This window comes from Gambusia affinis, linkage group LG18, assembly GCF_019740435.1.
Source record: "Gambusia affinis linkage group LG18, SWU_Gaff_1.0, whole genome shotgun sequence".
Lineage (NCBI taxonomy): Eukaryota > Metazoa > Chordata > Actinopteri > Cyprinodontiformes > Poeciliidae > Gambusia > Gambusia affinis.
In genome coordinates, this window is record NC_057885.1 from 8,882,756 (window position 1) to 8,897,938 (window position 15,183).

General features: G+C 39.5%; 1 protein-coding gene and 1 long non-coding RNA gene across 9 annotated transcripts in view; both read left to right on the forward strand.

Moving 5' to 3' along the window:
* The window catches only part of col4a6 (collagen, type IV, alpha 6), a 151,615-nt gene that overhangs the window by 32,101 nt on the left and 104,331 nt on the right, over positions 1–15,183 (forward strand). The gene's annotated exons all lie outside the window — the stretch shown is intronic.
* On the forward strand, positions 3,874–4,758 carry LOC122820725. Of its 2 annotated transcripts, none has more exons than XR_006368848.1 (3): positions 3,874–4,009; positions 4,103–4,213; positions 4,308–4,758. It is a non-coding gene; the product is annotated as an uncharacterized LOC122820725 (long non-coding RNA). The 2 variants fall into 2 exon arrangements; XR_006368849.1 differs by having other exon boundaries at positions 4,103–4,188.

Consider the following 15,183-nt stretch of genomic DNA (forward strand, 5'->3'; position numbering starts at 1 on the left):
GGGTGTTCGCCTCCTTCCCTGTTTTGTGACGCCTCGATTGGAGCAGCTGGCGAAGGTGATGATGTCATTTGTTTTTCAGAAAACAACGTGTGAAGCTCTGGAGGTGCCGCAGCTTATTGCTGTATATACAGACTTCACCAGGGTACTCCGGCTTAATCTCTTTGGAGGATTTTTCATTAATACTTTTTTTTTTTTTTGTTGAAAATTTGTTTGTCTTGGAATATTTTGTAAAGATAAAGTCTTTATGCTCCTTTGAGCTAGATAAGCGCGTGACGATAGCCGTCTTTGTTTATATTGTCGCTGTGCGTTGCCAGAAGTGTTCAAGCTTGAATGAATTTAATGGGACTTAAAGTGACTGACACAAGCCATGCGCAAGAAAATTATACGTTTTTTAAATTTGTTTTACAAGCACTAATCTGAAAAGTGTGGTGTGCACATGTTTTCAGCTCCTCTTCCCTTAATTCTTTGGATGCAATTGCAGCAACAAATCTTTTTGATTACGACTTACTATTTGGCATCTTCAGAGCCTTAAAAGGTTCTATCTCTATCTTATTTATTTTTTTATTGCTTGTTAATTCATTTACAGTTTAAAATGAACATGTCACATGTTGACGTAAACAAAAGCTTTGAATGAAAGGAGTAGCTTCAAAAAGAAAAACAATGTGTTTCCCTTCTCTCTAAAGTCAGCTTAGTTTAAATACATTTTAAAAACACAAAACTTCCAATGTGTATATGCAAAGATAATAATAAATAAAACAAACAAAAAAAAAATATAGCAAAAAAATATCATTTGAGGGCAAACCACAACAAAAAGGCTAAATCTGTTTGAGGTAGATTAAGGTCCACTTGATTTTACTTCTAGATATCGGATGAGTAGAACTGCATGGCTCAGTTATTAAAATTTCTACGAAAAAAATGTTGAAATCTGGAGACTCCTCTTTCCTTCAGCTTCTCTTCTTCTTGGTTTCAAGAAAAGCAGTAAAAAAACTATTAAGTTTGTGGTTGCAGTGTGACAATATGTAGCAATTGTTTTATTTTCATATTTCGTTTTTCAACATGTTAGATGCCGCTACAATCATCAGGTCAAAAGCAGCCATTTTTCTTTTTCTTTTTTTTTGTGGAGGGTTTTTGCTGAAGCATCCGTCGGTAAGTTCTTGTCAGTCGCTGTCGTCCCACAGCTGCCATAAATCACATTATCTCCCCAATTTGTCTTGTAGGGCTCCCCAGAGGCCAAAATACCACACAGGCCAAGTGTAATATAGTGTGCTTTCTAGCTGATTATGAAGCTGTTAGCGGTTAGCCGTGCCCTTCGTTTGAACCCTTATTGAAGACCATTCGTCATCTGAGAAGTCAACCTGCAGCCGTCCATCTCTACTGCCGAGTTTTGCGTCTTTCTCTGCTGCTCCGCAGCTTCTACCTACGACATGCGAAAAACAACGTCAAGACCCCTCTGTGAGCACTCAGCTCCTCTGCATCCTATTTTTTCCCCCCCTGACTCTTCAGGTATTTCGTGAGCAGAGCGACCGAGACTCTTGTTTATGTGGGAGCGTAGCGGTCAAGTCCCCCACAGGGGTGCGGCGGGTATTTTCGGGGTCTGAGTCACGCCGTCCCGTGGCTCTCGTCCATAAAGCCACCTGGGCCGGCTCCCACTTTTTCCTCTGCTAGCTCCTGCTTGACTGTGGGACTCTGGGCAAGCATAAGGCAACTTTTGGCATGCGCAACAAAGGGGTTCTTGTCATCCGTTTCTGACGTTGTTGACTTGATTTCAGATTAAAAGGTTTTGAAAGAATTTTTTTAACGAAAAAAAAGTTCACTTTTAAGATTTAAAAATGGGTGTAAAAGTTGTTGCAAGGTTTTCCTCTGAACTCTGACTCAGCTGTCCTGCAGCATCAAACCGCCTAGCACCATTCCCTTAACTTCGCCCTCAGCCCCTCGCTTTTAGCTTTTACTTCAGTCGTTATTAATTGAAGGGCCTCTACTTGTCCTCTGGCTCTGTGCCTCGCGGCCAAAGTGGCCTCAGAAGGCCACTAATGAGGAGGGACAGTTGATCATTGTACCAGCCCCACGTTCCAGAACGTGGCAGCTTTCAGAGGGAACGTAAACTCCCCGACCGTCATCTAAAAGTTTCATCGGGACGACGTTTTAAAATCTGATGTCCACGGCGAAGGAGTTGCGGTGTTTTGCGGCGGTTGTCGGTGTCGTGTAACCGGGTGTTTGTCAACAGAGTCTAGTTGCCCTACATATTTATTCAGTGTGAGCTCGCTCTGGCCGTTCCTAAAAATAGATTGCTCACTGACTGACCTGAGAGCAGTTTCAGCTGTTGGTAGGATGCAGAGAGTACGAACAAGCCATTCACTCACACATGGATGTTGTTTTTTTCGGCGTTTTGGGAGGATTTAGAGGAAGATTTAATCATTCATGGATAGATGTGAAATCTAAATGTTAGCTCTCTGTAAAAGGTTTTGTGTTTTGGCTTATTCTACACGTCTTCCTACCACATGAAAGAAATATTGGCTCTGAGAAAATGATGATGGTCATTTAAATTGAGGGAATTAGGCCTAATGCAAATACTACCTTTAGCTAACAAAGATTAGCAATGTCACTGCAACTATTACAAAATATCATGCCATCATGAAGTGACTTAAAATTCACATCTAAGGCAGTTCAGTAAAGAAAACTGTATTTCTCAAACCATACATGGACTTTAATTTGGTCTTGATACTCATTAACATTTGGTTTAGAGAAAGAAAAACTCATATGTTTTTACTCAGCCATGCTTAAAGAAGTTTTACCTCATCTCAGATTTAACTTCACTATTCTGAAATGCATTAAATCAATGAAGAAGTTTGGGAAACACACAGGAATAGCTAACATCCCCTTGATTCTAGCAGCTGTTTAAAATTAGCATGCTGTCATAAAACAACTTAAAACACACACCACAAGAAGCTAAGAGAAACCTAAAATCACACCTTTATTGTAACCATCTTAGGTAGACTTTAAGCATAAGTCAAGTTGCTTTCCGTGAAGCAACTTAAATTGCTGTTAGCAGCTAAGTTAGCATACTGTTCCAGACCAATTTAAAAGGTGTACCTTCTGTAAACAAAAGACAAAAACACACAGCTTTACCAATTCCTTTTTCTTAAAATTTGATTTACTTTTATTATGCTGATATACATTAAAACCATAAAGAGGTTTTGCTGTGAAACTCAGTTGTCCAGCATTAGCAGTAACCATAGCAACTGGTCTAATTTGTATGACTTCATTAAGCCAGTAGAAAACCAGACGTAAAGCAGGTGAGAGGGGAAAAAAAAAAATCATTTTTGTACTTGCCTGCAGCGTGTTTTTGTGAATTTAAATCTGTTCAGGTATTTTGATATAAATAAAGTCTGTGCAAAAGTCCTTTAAACAAAAACAACATTTGTCTTTTCCCCCCCAAATTAGCATGTTTTAATCAAGCAACATAAACTTCAAGATGGAACCGAAAATGTATTTTTACTTTAAATTTACTTCCTCTACTTTAATTGATGCAACGTGGCTAAGAAACACAAACACTCAGCATTAGCATCTTCTTAGCGTCGGTACTAGGTTGGCATCCTGTCGTGGAGCAATTTATGTGTATTGGGTTGCAGTGGGGGGAAAAAACTGCAACAAAGAATGAACCTACATGCAGATAATGCACACCGCAGAGGATGTTTCTACATACTTTCCTTTATTGCACAAAAAAACTTGGGTGTGGCACAGAGCAGTTTACCTTACGTGATTTTCTCTTGTCATCGCTCATCATTTAATATAATTGAGGGCTGCACTAAACACCGCCAGGGGCAACCTTTTGTTTTTTTTAAACCTTATTAGCCGTTTGACACAGCTCAAAGATTTATGGCTCGGGGGACTGTGCTTGAACATAAAAGTTTGTTCAATGACACAGACGTACATACGCACACACACACACACAGAGAGAGAGAGAGAGAGAGGGAGTCATGAACAAGGTTTGAAACCCATTCAGCTTAGGGTAAGGATTTCCTTATCAAAGGCAAATTTGGCTTCATTTTTAAACTTGACGTGAACTCCAGTGTTTGCTCATATTTTTCTTCTTTAAATGCAGAGATTTCCTAAACTATGCTGACAGTGGCAGGTGGTGATGTCAACATACAGCCTGCTTGTTCTTTTAGCCTGTGCAAAGGTGTGGAGGTACCTATAATACTATGTATACAGAGTAAGCTTACTATCTGCATCTTTTCTATCTATTCTGTTGGCTGCACTCGAAAACCACCAGCAGCATTTTTTTTTCCCCTCCTCCGACCTATCAGACTCTTCATGCATTCCTGATTCCAGAGGATGGCATTTAGTAAACAGAAGTGCGTGTCAGGCGGCGCGGGGACAGGCCTGGGCGTACAACCTGCCGGCCCGCGAGGGGTGACTGCCAATAAACCTCAGCCGAGGGGATGGAGGAGGACGTTTTCTAAACCTCCTCCATGTCATCGCCACAGCTACTGGGAGCACCTCCTCCATCGCTCTCGACCACCACCTCTCACCTCCGTTGCCCTATGGCTCCCGGAGGAGGTCACACACCTGCCTCCACTTCTTCCCTCCTCCACTTCACCCGTTCTTCTTCTTCTTCTTCTTCTTCTTCTTCTTCTTCTTCTCTGCCGCTCTGCTCTCGCAGGAACTCTTGGGCCCTGGGGTGTTTTGAACATTTTCAACTCTAGGCTCTATTTAAGCACCGACATAAAGGAACACTGCAAAGACAAAAAATAAAAGATAAACTGGTCTAGTTTCTAGTGGAAATATCTTAGGACACTTGAAATAAGACAAAGATAAATTACATACAACTTTTCAGAAATATTTAGGAGCTTGTTTCAAGTCAGTAATTCCTTAATATTGATGGAAATGTACTTGCTCCATTGGCATATTATTTCACTTACAACATGCCAAAAATGTCTTGTGAAATAATTTGCCAGTGGAACTAGTGCTTTTGAAAAACCTTGAATTCACCTTGAAAGTAGGAAATTCAAAGTAAATGCATACATGCTTTTAGGTACAAAGGGAAACGTTAGAAAATTCATTTTATTTTTACAACATAACTCATGAATTTTAAAAACTTTGGTTGATTTGTTCACTTTTAAAAAAAAAATTCTGTAAAGATTTAAATTTGAGACCAAATGGAGAAAATGACTCGCCTGAGTGAAATGATTAAACTCGTCTGGAGTTGAAGAAAATAGTTAATCCTGATCGCAGTTAATTGGCCCATTGTGTCTTTTCCTGACCTGAGCGATTTTTATCTGTTTATGGATTTGGAAGTGTGTGTGTGTGCGTGTGTGTGTGTGTGTGTGTGTGTGTGTGTGTGTGTGTGTGTGTTTTAGGTTGTAGCTGATAAGAGGGAAGACGACATATGGATATGCAGGTGCGGGCATCACCTCTGGGTTTATTGGAGCACAATTGACCAGGAATTCACCTGTTGACAGGAGAGATAAAAGAGGCAATATATCATGCTGCCTCGACAGAAAAGAAGGAATTTCTCCGACTGCTTTCCATCTAGAACTGCCTGAGTTAGCATAGTTATTTTACTGCTTCACACTAGCTTTGGCAAAATGTCCACTTTCTTTCTTTCTTTTTTTTAGATATAACCAATAATAATACATTATTTCAAATATTGACACATTTTTGACAACTATTCTGTTTTACACCACCCATGAATGTCAGTATTTTAGTCATTTGCTAGCTCAATCATTTGAAATGCCTGTGCTAGCCAAACTCCCTAAACAACGAACATCTTGAGTAAATCTTAAAATAACCCTAACTTAAGGTAAAAATAAATCCCAGGATTAGTTGTCTGAGTTGTTTGTGGCGTCCTTTTGAAGTCGCCTCATACTAATTTGGAAAATTTGTAAGGATAAGGCTGATATTTGATATGTGTGAAATGCAACTGGATTTACTTTGAATCTGGACAGTAAGGATAAAGTTAATTTATGACTATGAACCAGCCAAGGAGGTTTAAAGTAACAGTGACCTCATAGGGAAAAGTGAAACAGAGGCATGTTGCTACATAAAGAGAATTTCCAGTGCCTGAAGGTAGCTTTTTCTCTCTTCTTCCCAGACTGGAGCTGGAGGTCTAGCGATAACATCACTTGACTGTAACACTAATAAGTCTTTGCACCGACCGATGTGCCAATTTGCAGAGCCAAAGCTTTGTTGCAGCTAAGCTCAACTTTGCTAAATCACAATGAGATCACGTTGTAGGCAGCTGCCTCAGGCCTCAAGCGGACACAAAAAGGGAGTCAGAAACCGTAGACGCGTTCGACTGGAGTCAGGCAGACAGGGGAGGCACACACAGTTCAACAAAATAGCAAAAAAGCTGCTCTGAAACTGTTTCATCTCTTTATTTCAGTGCGTTATTATGAACACAGAAAGTCAGATGGATCCCAGGCATCTTCCCTGCAACTCACTCACTGTTACCATCTCAGAGCAAGGCTTTGTTGTTTTCATCCAAGTGGCGCTTTCCCATGAAACCTCCTGATACTAGAAGCAGAAAACGTGACGCTACGTGACGTGACGCGACGTGATGCGACGCTACGTGACGCTACGTGACGCGACGTGACGCGACGTGTAGTAAAATCTCTTCTTGGGTTTGCGAAAAACTACTCAAGATAAGCAGAAACGCGTATCAAACCCCAGATAGACGTGTCTGTTGTTTTAGTCTATTAACGTCAATGTAATATTTGTTGTGAATAACGTCGAACTTTGTGCTCCGCCAAACTGCGAACATCCAGACGAAGATTGGGACGGCGCAGTAAACGTGAAAATGTCCGCGAACGTGTCTGTAAACATTTTGGGACTGTACAACGCTGCACATTGACGCCGTTACTGTGTTACTGTGTGCGTGTTGATTTTTTTTAAGAGAAGCAATACTGGGAACATTTTCTTCTTACTGCCCATTATAGCGAGTGATGAAGTCCTGGTTGTACATTTACTGGCCTCAGCTCTCATTTCCTCCGCCGACCTAACGCTGAATGGCCGCCGAGCATTCCGTTCCTTCACTGATAAGGTCAAAGGTCAAGCAGGAGTAGAGAGGCGAGCTGGGAGGGGGTGAGTGTTGGTGGGTGGAACGGAGTATTCTTTATTAACTCTGCCGATTTTGCTTTGTTGGTTCTTTTATTGATTTTCAGAGGAATAGAAAGATAATTGTGCCACGTGTTTCATGTTCTGTTGAGGTTGTAAAAATCTGAGTAGTTTCACCAGTTTGAAGACCTTATTAGGAATCCACACCAGCAGATTCCTCATCTGTTACACGTTGGCTCACTTTTCCCGTTCCAGTTAAATGATGACAAGCCATTTTTTTCCTTATTTTCTTTTTTTCCCTCCTCTTAAATCCTTCAGATTTGAACTGTCATGTCTCTTTTTCCCCCCTCACTGTCTGAGATTAAATCCAACTAAACCGTTCCTGATTACAGAAAACAACCAGGATATTTTTGGATTTTACTTTCATCATATTCTGTCGTTCACATACATTTTCTTTGACATCAGACAGGGAGGAGAAAAAACAAACAAACATGATGTTACTTTCTGTCCCTGTAAGCGTCTGACTGACTTTCACTTTAAAATAAACCAACAGAGATGCAAGTTGTTTCCGCAGCAGCAGAGGAAGTTTAATGCTCTCTTCTCTCCGTCTGAGTCGTGTCGTCAAGCCAGACTGCCAATCTGGTTGCCAACCTTCTGTCGTCTTCCTTCAGATTTTTATGAGCAAGAAAAAAGAACAAATCGTAAACACCAACGACTTGACAAGCCCATTATTAATTTATTCAGTGATCTGTTTTATACTTGTGAAAAGCAAATCCCACACCAAGTTGGCACAAGTTTCCACACTTTAATTTCTGTTACTGTAACTCCTGGCAGTTTTCGACTTGTTTCTGATTCTTCTTCTTCTTCTTTTGTTTTTTACATGTTGGTCTTAAAAGGCTGCCACAAAAAGAGAGGAAATAATTGCCTTTTGACAGCTTACAGTTTGGCCTTTTTTTTTTTTTCCAACAAAAATTTTATTGTATTTTGTTTTACATATACACCTGCCATATAACCAGTACAGTAAACAGGATCTACGAACACCCCCTTAGAAACATATCTGCATATACTCCTTTAAGCATACATGAGAAATTAGTCCACTGTTGAGGCTTCTTTGTTGCTCATTGTGTTTTGACTTTAAACTTGTCTTTAACCGGCGTCGTCATTGTGAGATATGTCCACTCCTTCAACAAAATTCCGGAAGGGTCTCCAAATGTCTTCAAATAAATCACCTTTCCCTTTCTGGAGATATGTTATGCGTTCCAAAGGCAAAGTCTTTAGCATTTGCCTAATCCATTGGTTGATACCTGGTCCTGACGTTCTCTTCCAGGATAGTGCTATCAGTCTTTTAGCCTGTAGTAGACATATATCAATCAACAATTGTTCACACTTGGTAAACAAAGTATTTTTAGGGTACAAACCCAAAATTAGAAAAGCAGGGTCAAGTGCAACAACTTTAGAGACAAGGTGGTCCAGAGTACTTTTTATGGCTTTCCAGAAATTTTGAATTTCCTTACACTCCCAAATACAATGAAACAAAGTCCCCTTTTCTTCTAAACATTTTGTGCATACATCTGGTATATTAGGGTTGTACCTATTTAAATTGACTGGTGTTATATAGATTCGCATTAACCATTTGTATTGCAGTAACCTTAAGCGAGAGTTAACAGTTTGCTTTTGAGCCTTTGCACAGACAGACTGCCACTCTTCCAGTGACAGGTTTATTCCCAGGTCTAAGTTCCAGGCGTCTAGTTTCCGTGTTGAGTCCTCTGTTGAATTCAAAACCATAAAGCTATAGAATTCTGAAATCGCACCTTTATTTTTGCTAAACTTGCAAACCATTTCCTCCAACTGGGATTTTGAGGGCCTGGACAAATCTTTGATTTTTGTCCTAATGTAGCTTCTGAGCTGCAGGTATTTGAAGAAGTATTTTTTATCTATATTAAATTTCTGCCTGAGTTCCTCAAAAGACATCATGTAAGTTGAGTTTGCTTGATACAAATCGTTAATCTTATCTAAACCCTTTAAGGCCCACTGTTTAAATACAGAATCTGCTCTTCCAGGAGTAAAATCTTGGTTTCCCCATATAGGAGTAAACTGTGAGAGTATAATTGGTTCTTTTATGAATTTCTTTACGTCATACCATGTTTTGATCATATTTTTAACAATAGGATTAGCTGTTCTTCCCAACAGTTTTGAGACCGAATCAGCAAAAATGTATAAAGGCAAAGGTGGACTTACAGAATCAGATTCCATTTCCGTCCACTGAGGGGCATCCCTGGTATTAAAGTAGTGTCTAATAGTTCTAAGTTGGGTTGCCCAGTAATACCACCTCATATTCGGACATCCTAGTCCTCCCTTCTTATGAGGTAAGTGTAGGAGCGACAATCTAATCCTGGGCCGTTTATTTTGCCATAAAAACCCAACAAATAACTTCCTAAAATCATCAAACCAGTTTGCAGGAGGCGGCAGGGGGACATTTTGAAAAATATATAGTATTTTTGGAAGCATATTCATTTTGAAGGTGTTGATTCTGCCAATCAATGATAAGGGAAGGGGCATCCATCTATTAATACTTTCCGTGATTTCTTTTGTTAAATACTCATAGTTCTTCTTTACAATCATATCTAGATTTGAAAATATTTGTATTCCTAAATAAGTGAAATCTCTAACAACCTTGAATTCTGAGCTTATTACCTGGACATTTCTTTTTCATCCAAAAATAGTAATGAAGATTTAGCTTTATTAATACTATACCCTGAAATATGGCCATACTCCTCTATTAAATTAAGCAAATTTGGAATAGACTGTTTTAAGTTTGAAATGAACAGGATTATGTCATCTGCATATAATGAAAGTCTGTGTTCTACATGTCCAATTGTAATGCCAGCTATATATTCATGGGCCCTTACGGCTATAGCAAAAGGCTCCAACGCTAAAGTAAATAACAAAGGACAAAGGACACCGCGTTTGATAATAATTGGTTTAGACACATTCTTATTTGTTAATATTTCTGCAGTTGGGTTTAAATATAATAAGTGAATCCATTTTTTAAAGTTGTCACCATAACCAAAACGATTTAAAATATTGAATAGATAGACCCATTCGACTCGGTCGAACGCTTTCTCGGCATCTAGAGAAAGCAGTGCAGCTCCAGATTTTACATCCAAGCCATGAACAATGTTTAGAAGCCTCCTCACATTGTGCAGACCTTGCCGTCCCAAAACAAAACCATTCTGGTCCCTGTGTATCACTGAAGGAAGTGAGTCTTGTAAGCGTATTGCTAATAATTTACAGAGTATTTTTAGATCAGCATTAAGCAGGCTTATTGGCCTCATGTTTTCACATTTATTGCTGGGTTTCCCAGGCTTGGGTAGCACAAAGATTAAGGCATTTGTCATAGATTTTGGTAGACCACCATTGCGATATGCCTCCTGAAACATCTCAAAGATAGGACTTATTAATTGCTTTTTAAATTTTTTATAAAAGTCTATAGGGAACCCATCAGGCCCAGCTTTCTTCCCAGCCTTCATGTAGTCAATAGCCTTACCCAGCTCTTCTTTTGTGATTTCAGCTTCCAATTGTTCTCTATACACTTCATCTATTGAGGGAATATCTAGCTTATTTAGAAATGAGTCATGTTCTTGAATATTCGAGGTGTCTTGCGAATCATACAGCTTGTCATAGTATTGTCTAAACTCTTCATTTATCTTGATTGGGTCTACTAAAGTTTCCCCTTTACTATTAAGGAGAGAGGTTATGTTTTTTTGCACTTCCAGTTGTTTTATTTGCCATGCCAAGAGTTTCCTTGTTTTCTCCTTGTTCATAGAATGATTGATTTAATCTTAGTAAACTGGAGGCCGCTCTGTTTGCAGATTCTTTTTCATATTGTGCTTTTAATAACAGCAATTCCTTCTCTATTTCTGCGTTGCTGTTTCTAAAAGTTTGAAGTTCTAGTGATTTGATCCTGGATTCCAATTGTTGTCTGCTCCTCGCTGTTCTTTAGATTTTGAGGTGTAACTAATTATGTAACCCCTCAGACATGCTTTAAAAGCGTCCCATTTTATACAGGCTGTAGTTTGTGTGGTATTGATACTAAAATATTCATCTATTTTTTCTCCAACATATTTAAGAAATTTGTCATCCTTCAGCCATTTCTGGTGTAAGCACCAACGGGGAGGGTCATTCAACAGGTTGTTATTACAGTATAATAGATTACAGGGAGCGTGATCCGATATTAGTATGCTATCATAGCAACAATCAGATATATTTGAGAGTAATTCCTTTGAAATCAAAAAGTAGTCTATACGGGAATAAGTCTTAAATGTTTTTGAATGACATGAGTAGACTATGTCAGTAGGTTTTAAATGTCTCCAGATATCCAGTAAATTTAATTCTTTCATAAAACTGCAAATCGTTTCCCTGCTTCTGCTGTGTGGCTGGTAAGCTGCTGAAGCCCTGTCCAAAATGGGGTCCAGAACACAGTTCCAGTCTCCCCCTATAATGTATTTTCCCGTCAGCGATGAAAGGGTAAGAAATAAGTTAGTATAAAAAACACCATCATCAGAGTTAGGACCATAGACATTTACTAAGATCAGGGTTTCTTGTAGGATGGACCCCTGGATTATCAGATATCTCCCAAATTTATCTTTAATAACATTGGTCACCTGAAACGGAATGGATTCATGAATTAGGGTCATTACGCCCCTGGCTCTTGATGTAAATGGAGCTACATATATATCTCCGCCACCTTTTCTTCCTCCAAGAGATGTGTTTCTTGTAAAAATATTATTTTAGAGTTTAAATCTTTCAGTTTGTTCATGACTTGCTTGATCTTTTTGTCTTATGTAAGCCTCTACAGTTCCAGGATGTGTATTTAATTTCTGTCCCCTGCATCATGTCAACTCAAAGGACACTGATGCGGTAGCTTCTAAATATGTCCAAGAGGGGTAACAAAAACAACAGAACCGATAACATACACCCACAATCCCTGAACTACTTGAACAAACAAAACCCCGTTCCCAACCAAGCGGTTAGTCCCTCCCATTAAATTCCTTCCAACCATAGATAGTATAGATCCCTATGATCTATTCTCACTATTCTTAACCTCTGCCAACAACTAAAAAATAAATATCGTATTGTAATGCATTTTCAGCAGTCTATTTGTCCCTGTATAATTAAGGTGGTCCCTGGTATGTATCAGAGGTAGAACATCACAACAGAACATTGAATCTAGAAGTATAAGGTATATATATATATATAAAAAAACAACAGAATAATAACGAGCGTAACTTCACGCTGTACCATGCAACATTGTGATGCTCTAACAAAAAGGTATATTTAGCAGAGACACATTAACGCTACATTCCACCAGTGTTGCCTTATTCAGTCACTCCGATGCACTTATCTGTCTCTTCTGAATCCGATCGGCGACGTTTGGACCTCTGTTGGTGTGTTAAACTTGAAGGTTTCTCCTTATGCGTTAGCACCAGTTTAGCCGGAGGGATGATGCCATGTCTCAGACCAAGCTCATGGGCGCTATGACTCCATCGTACTGCTTGCGCTGCTTGTGTATCTCCGTAGCGAACCCGTTGATTTTTATAGAGAATATCCGTCTTTATTTTGCTTGCTTTGAATATCAGATCCTTTTGATTGTAATTAAGGAATCTCATAATTACAGTTTTTGAGCTTCATGCCCTTTTCGGTCCAACGCGGTGAGCTCTTTCCAGAATCAGCGGACTTTTCAGACCAGGTATCTCCAACACTTCTGGTAACCAGCTTTCTAAAAATCCACAGGCATCAGCGTCGAACGCGACCTTCTACCTTGCGGTCATACCCGGAAGCCCCAGTTTGGCCTTTTTGATTTACTTAAGTGCTTTTTGGACCAGAGAAACCAATGAGAAAGACGAGGAAAACTCTTGACCTATTTCTGCATTGGAAATGATCTGACTGGTAGTGTTTGTATTGGTTTGAGCTACAAATTGGCTGGAGAAAATTAAATTTACTTCAGCTTCTGCAGCTAAATAAATCTTCTCTAATTTTCCTAGCTGGGAAAGTTTGTGATATGTTGTTTGTCACCTGTAGCTCTTCAACATCCAGATGTACCCATTCCTGTTATTGACTGATCAAATCAGATCAGCGCTTGCCAATATCAACTAAACAATTCAGATTTTTCTTAGAAAAAAATTAACGTTTCTTAGGATTGCAAGATGTTTTTTTTCATATCAAAATCAGACAATATTCCCTCGATCGACTCGGATGGGTGATCAGCAGGTGAAACGCTAAAAAACAAAAAAAAAACAACTTTTTCTCTTATAATTATTCAACATCAAACTAATTAAATGAATCAAAACTCCCAATAAAGGAATCAAAAATGCATCAACCAACGGCATTTACGCTGATGTATTTTTCTAAAGCTTTCTATTGGACCCCTTGCACATTAATAAACTGTTATCTTTCACTTTTATGAATATCTGATTGGAGGTCATTTTAAAGTTTTTGCACCGGCCCAGTCAAAGTAACTTGAGACCAACCAGTGGAGACGTTGAAGAAGCTTATTGGTAAAAATGAGAAGTGACTGTTTTCTGTGATGCCTATGAAGGCATGTTGCCTGATTGTTGAGCAAGGTGGAAATTAGATTTAATAATCTTTGTACAAATGATCTTTTTGAAGACGCTTGTTTCATTTCCAAGCAGGTTGGATGAAAAATAACTTTGCATCTAAATTTGCCAGGAGTATAAATCTGTTTGTGATCGTCTTCATGTCTTTATTACAAGAGGAACTTTTTCACCTCACCTGATCCTGAAAATAGCCAACTTTGATTATTCCTCCTTCAATAGCAACTTCCACATCAAAGAGTGGTTTTAATCAGGGCACCTGGGTTGTTTTCAGTTTTGGATTTCTGGTTTTCCAAGAATCGTACGACCACCAGTCAAGCCTAGAATTAGTCGATTCCAGTTGGCAGAGGATTTCTTGGTGCATCTCCGCTCTTGGCACGAGTAGAAAAGCCACCGAAGAATTGGATTCTTGCTTTACAGAGTTCAAGGAAGAAGTCTTCCCAAATTTCAGCTAAAACGTTTCCCATCTGGAAGGAGATACCACTACTTTCTACGAAGACGTCCCGTCGGTTCTGCAGAATCCCCATCAACTTAGAATATATGAGTTAATCAACTCATATTTTGGATCTTGTTGACATGATGGGTCCCAGTGGCGTCTCATGTTTCCTGCTATAGTTCAATGCAACTTCCTCCTGTAGGTTTTTGTTGCCTTAAACAGCTCCAACCAAGAGTATTGAGGTTTTCTGTTGTGAAAGTGAGTTGAGGAACCGCCATGGAGCGGCTTGTTGGGGCAGGACTCCTGCAGGTTTTGAAACCGTACTGACTGTCAGCTCTATAAGGCCCAGTTAAGTCCCTTCAGTTCTACAAATAATAGCAAAAAAAGCTTCATTGCACAATCCAAACATCTGTTCATCCCCAGTGTTTAAGGTGTGCTTTAGGAGATGTACTTTTAGGTATAACTTATGTCTTTCTCAGACTTTAGGAAGGAAAACAACGACCTCCTCTTCGTTTTTCTTGCCCGCAGGACTCTGCGTTCTCTTCGACTTCTGTGTTTCCGTGACGATCTCCAGCCTCCTGAAACTTCCCGTTGGCGTGCCATCCATCAAGCCGTGCCTTCAAATCCTGTTTGCGTACACACCGTCACGTCTTACATCTGCGACTTCACAGATTGCTTGAAGCTGTAGAGTTTCTGTAAACTCTTCCGTCGTGTGTACACGTGCGTGTTTACTAAACAGCTTTAATGCGGCGCAGATGGAGTTCATACATGCTTTAGGTGACCCAGGTGGTCGTCTGTCTCAGGGGCGACTGCAAGAAGCAGGGGGGCCTTTCTGGTTGAGGCAGGAAACGGCGTCCCACAGCAATGGATCAAAGCAGGTTTTAAACTTTCTAATGTGTCGTTCTTGTGGTGCTACATTAGCTCCAGCAAGTACTGTTTTTTTAATGTGTTACAGAATAATGGCACAATACTAACAACCTGCACCAGAGGCTGTTCTTTTTACATACACCTTTAGATTTTTTTCAGAGAAATTTCATTTGTTATTATTATAATTTTATTTTATTACATTTTAAAAAC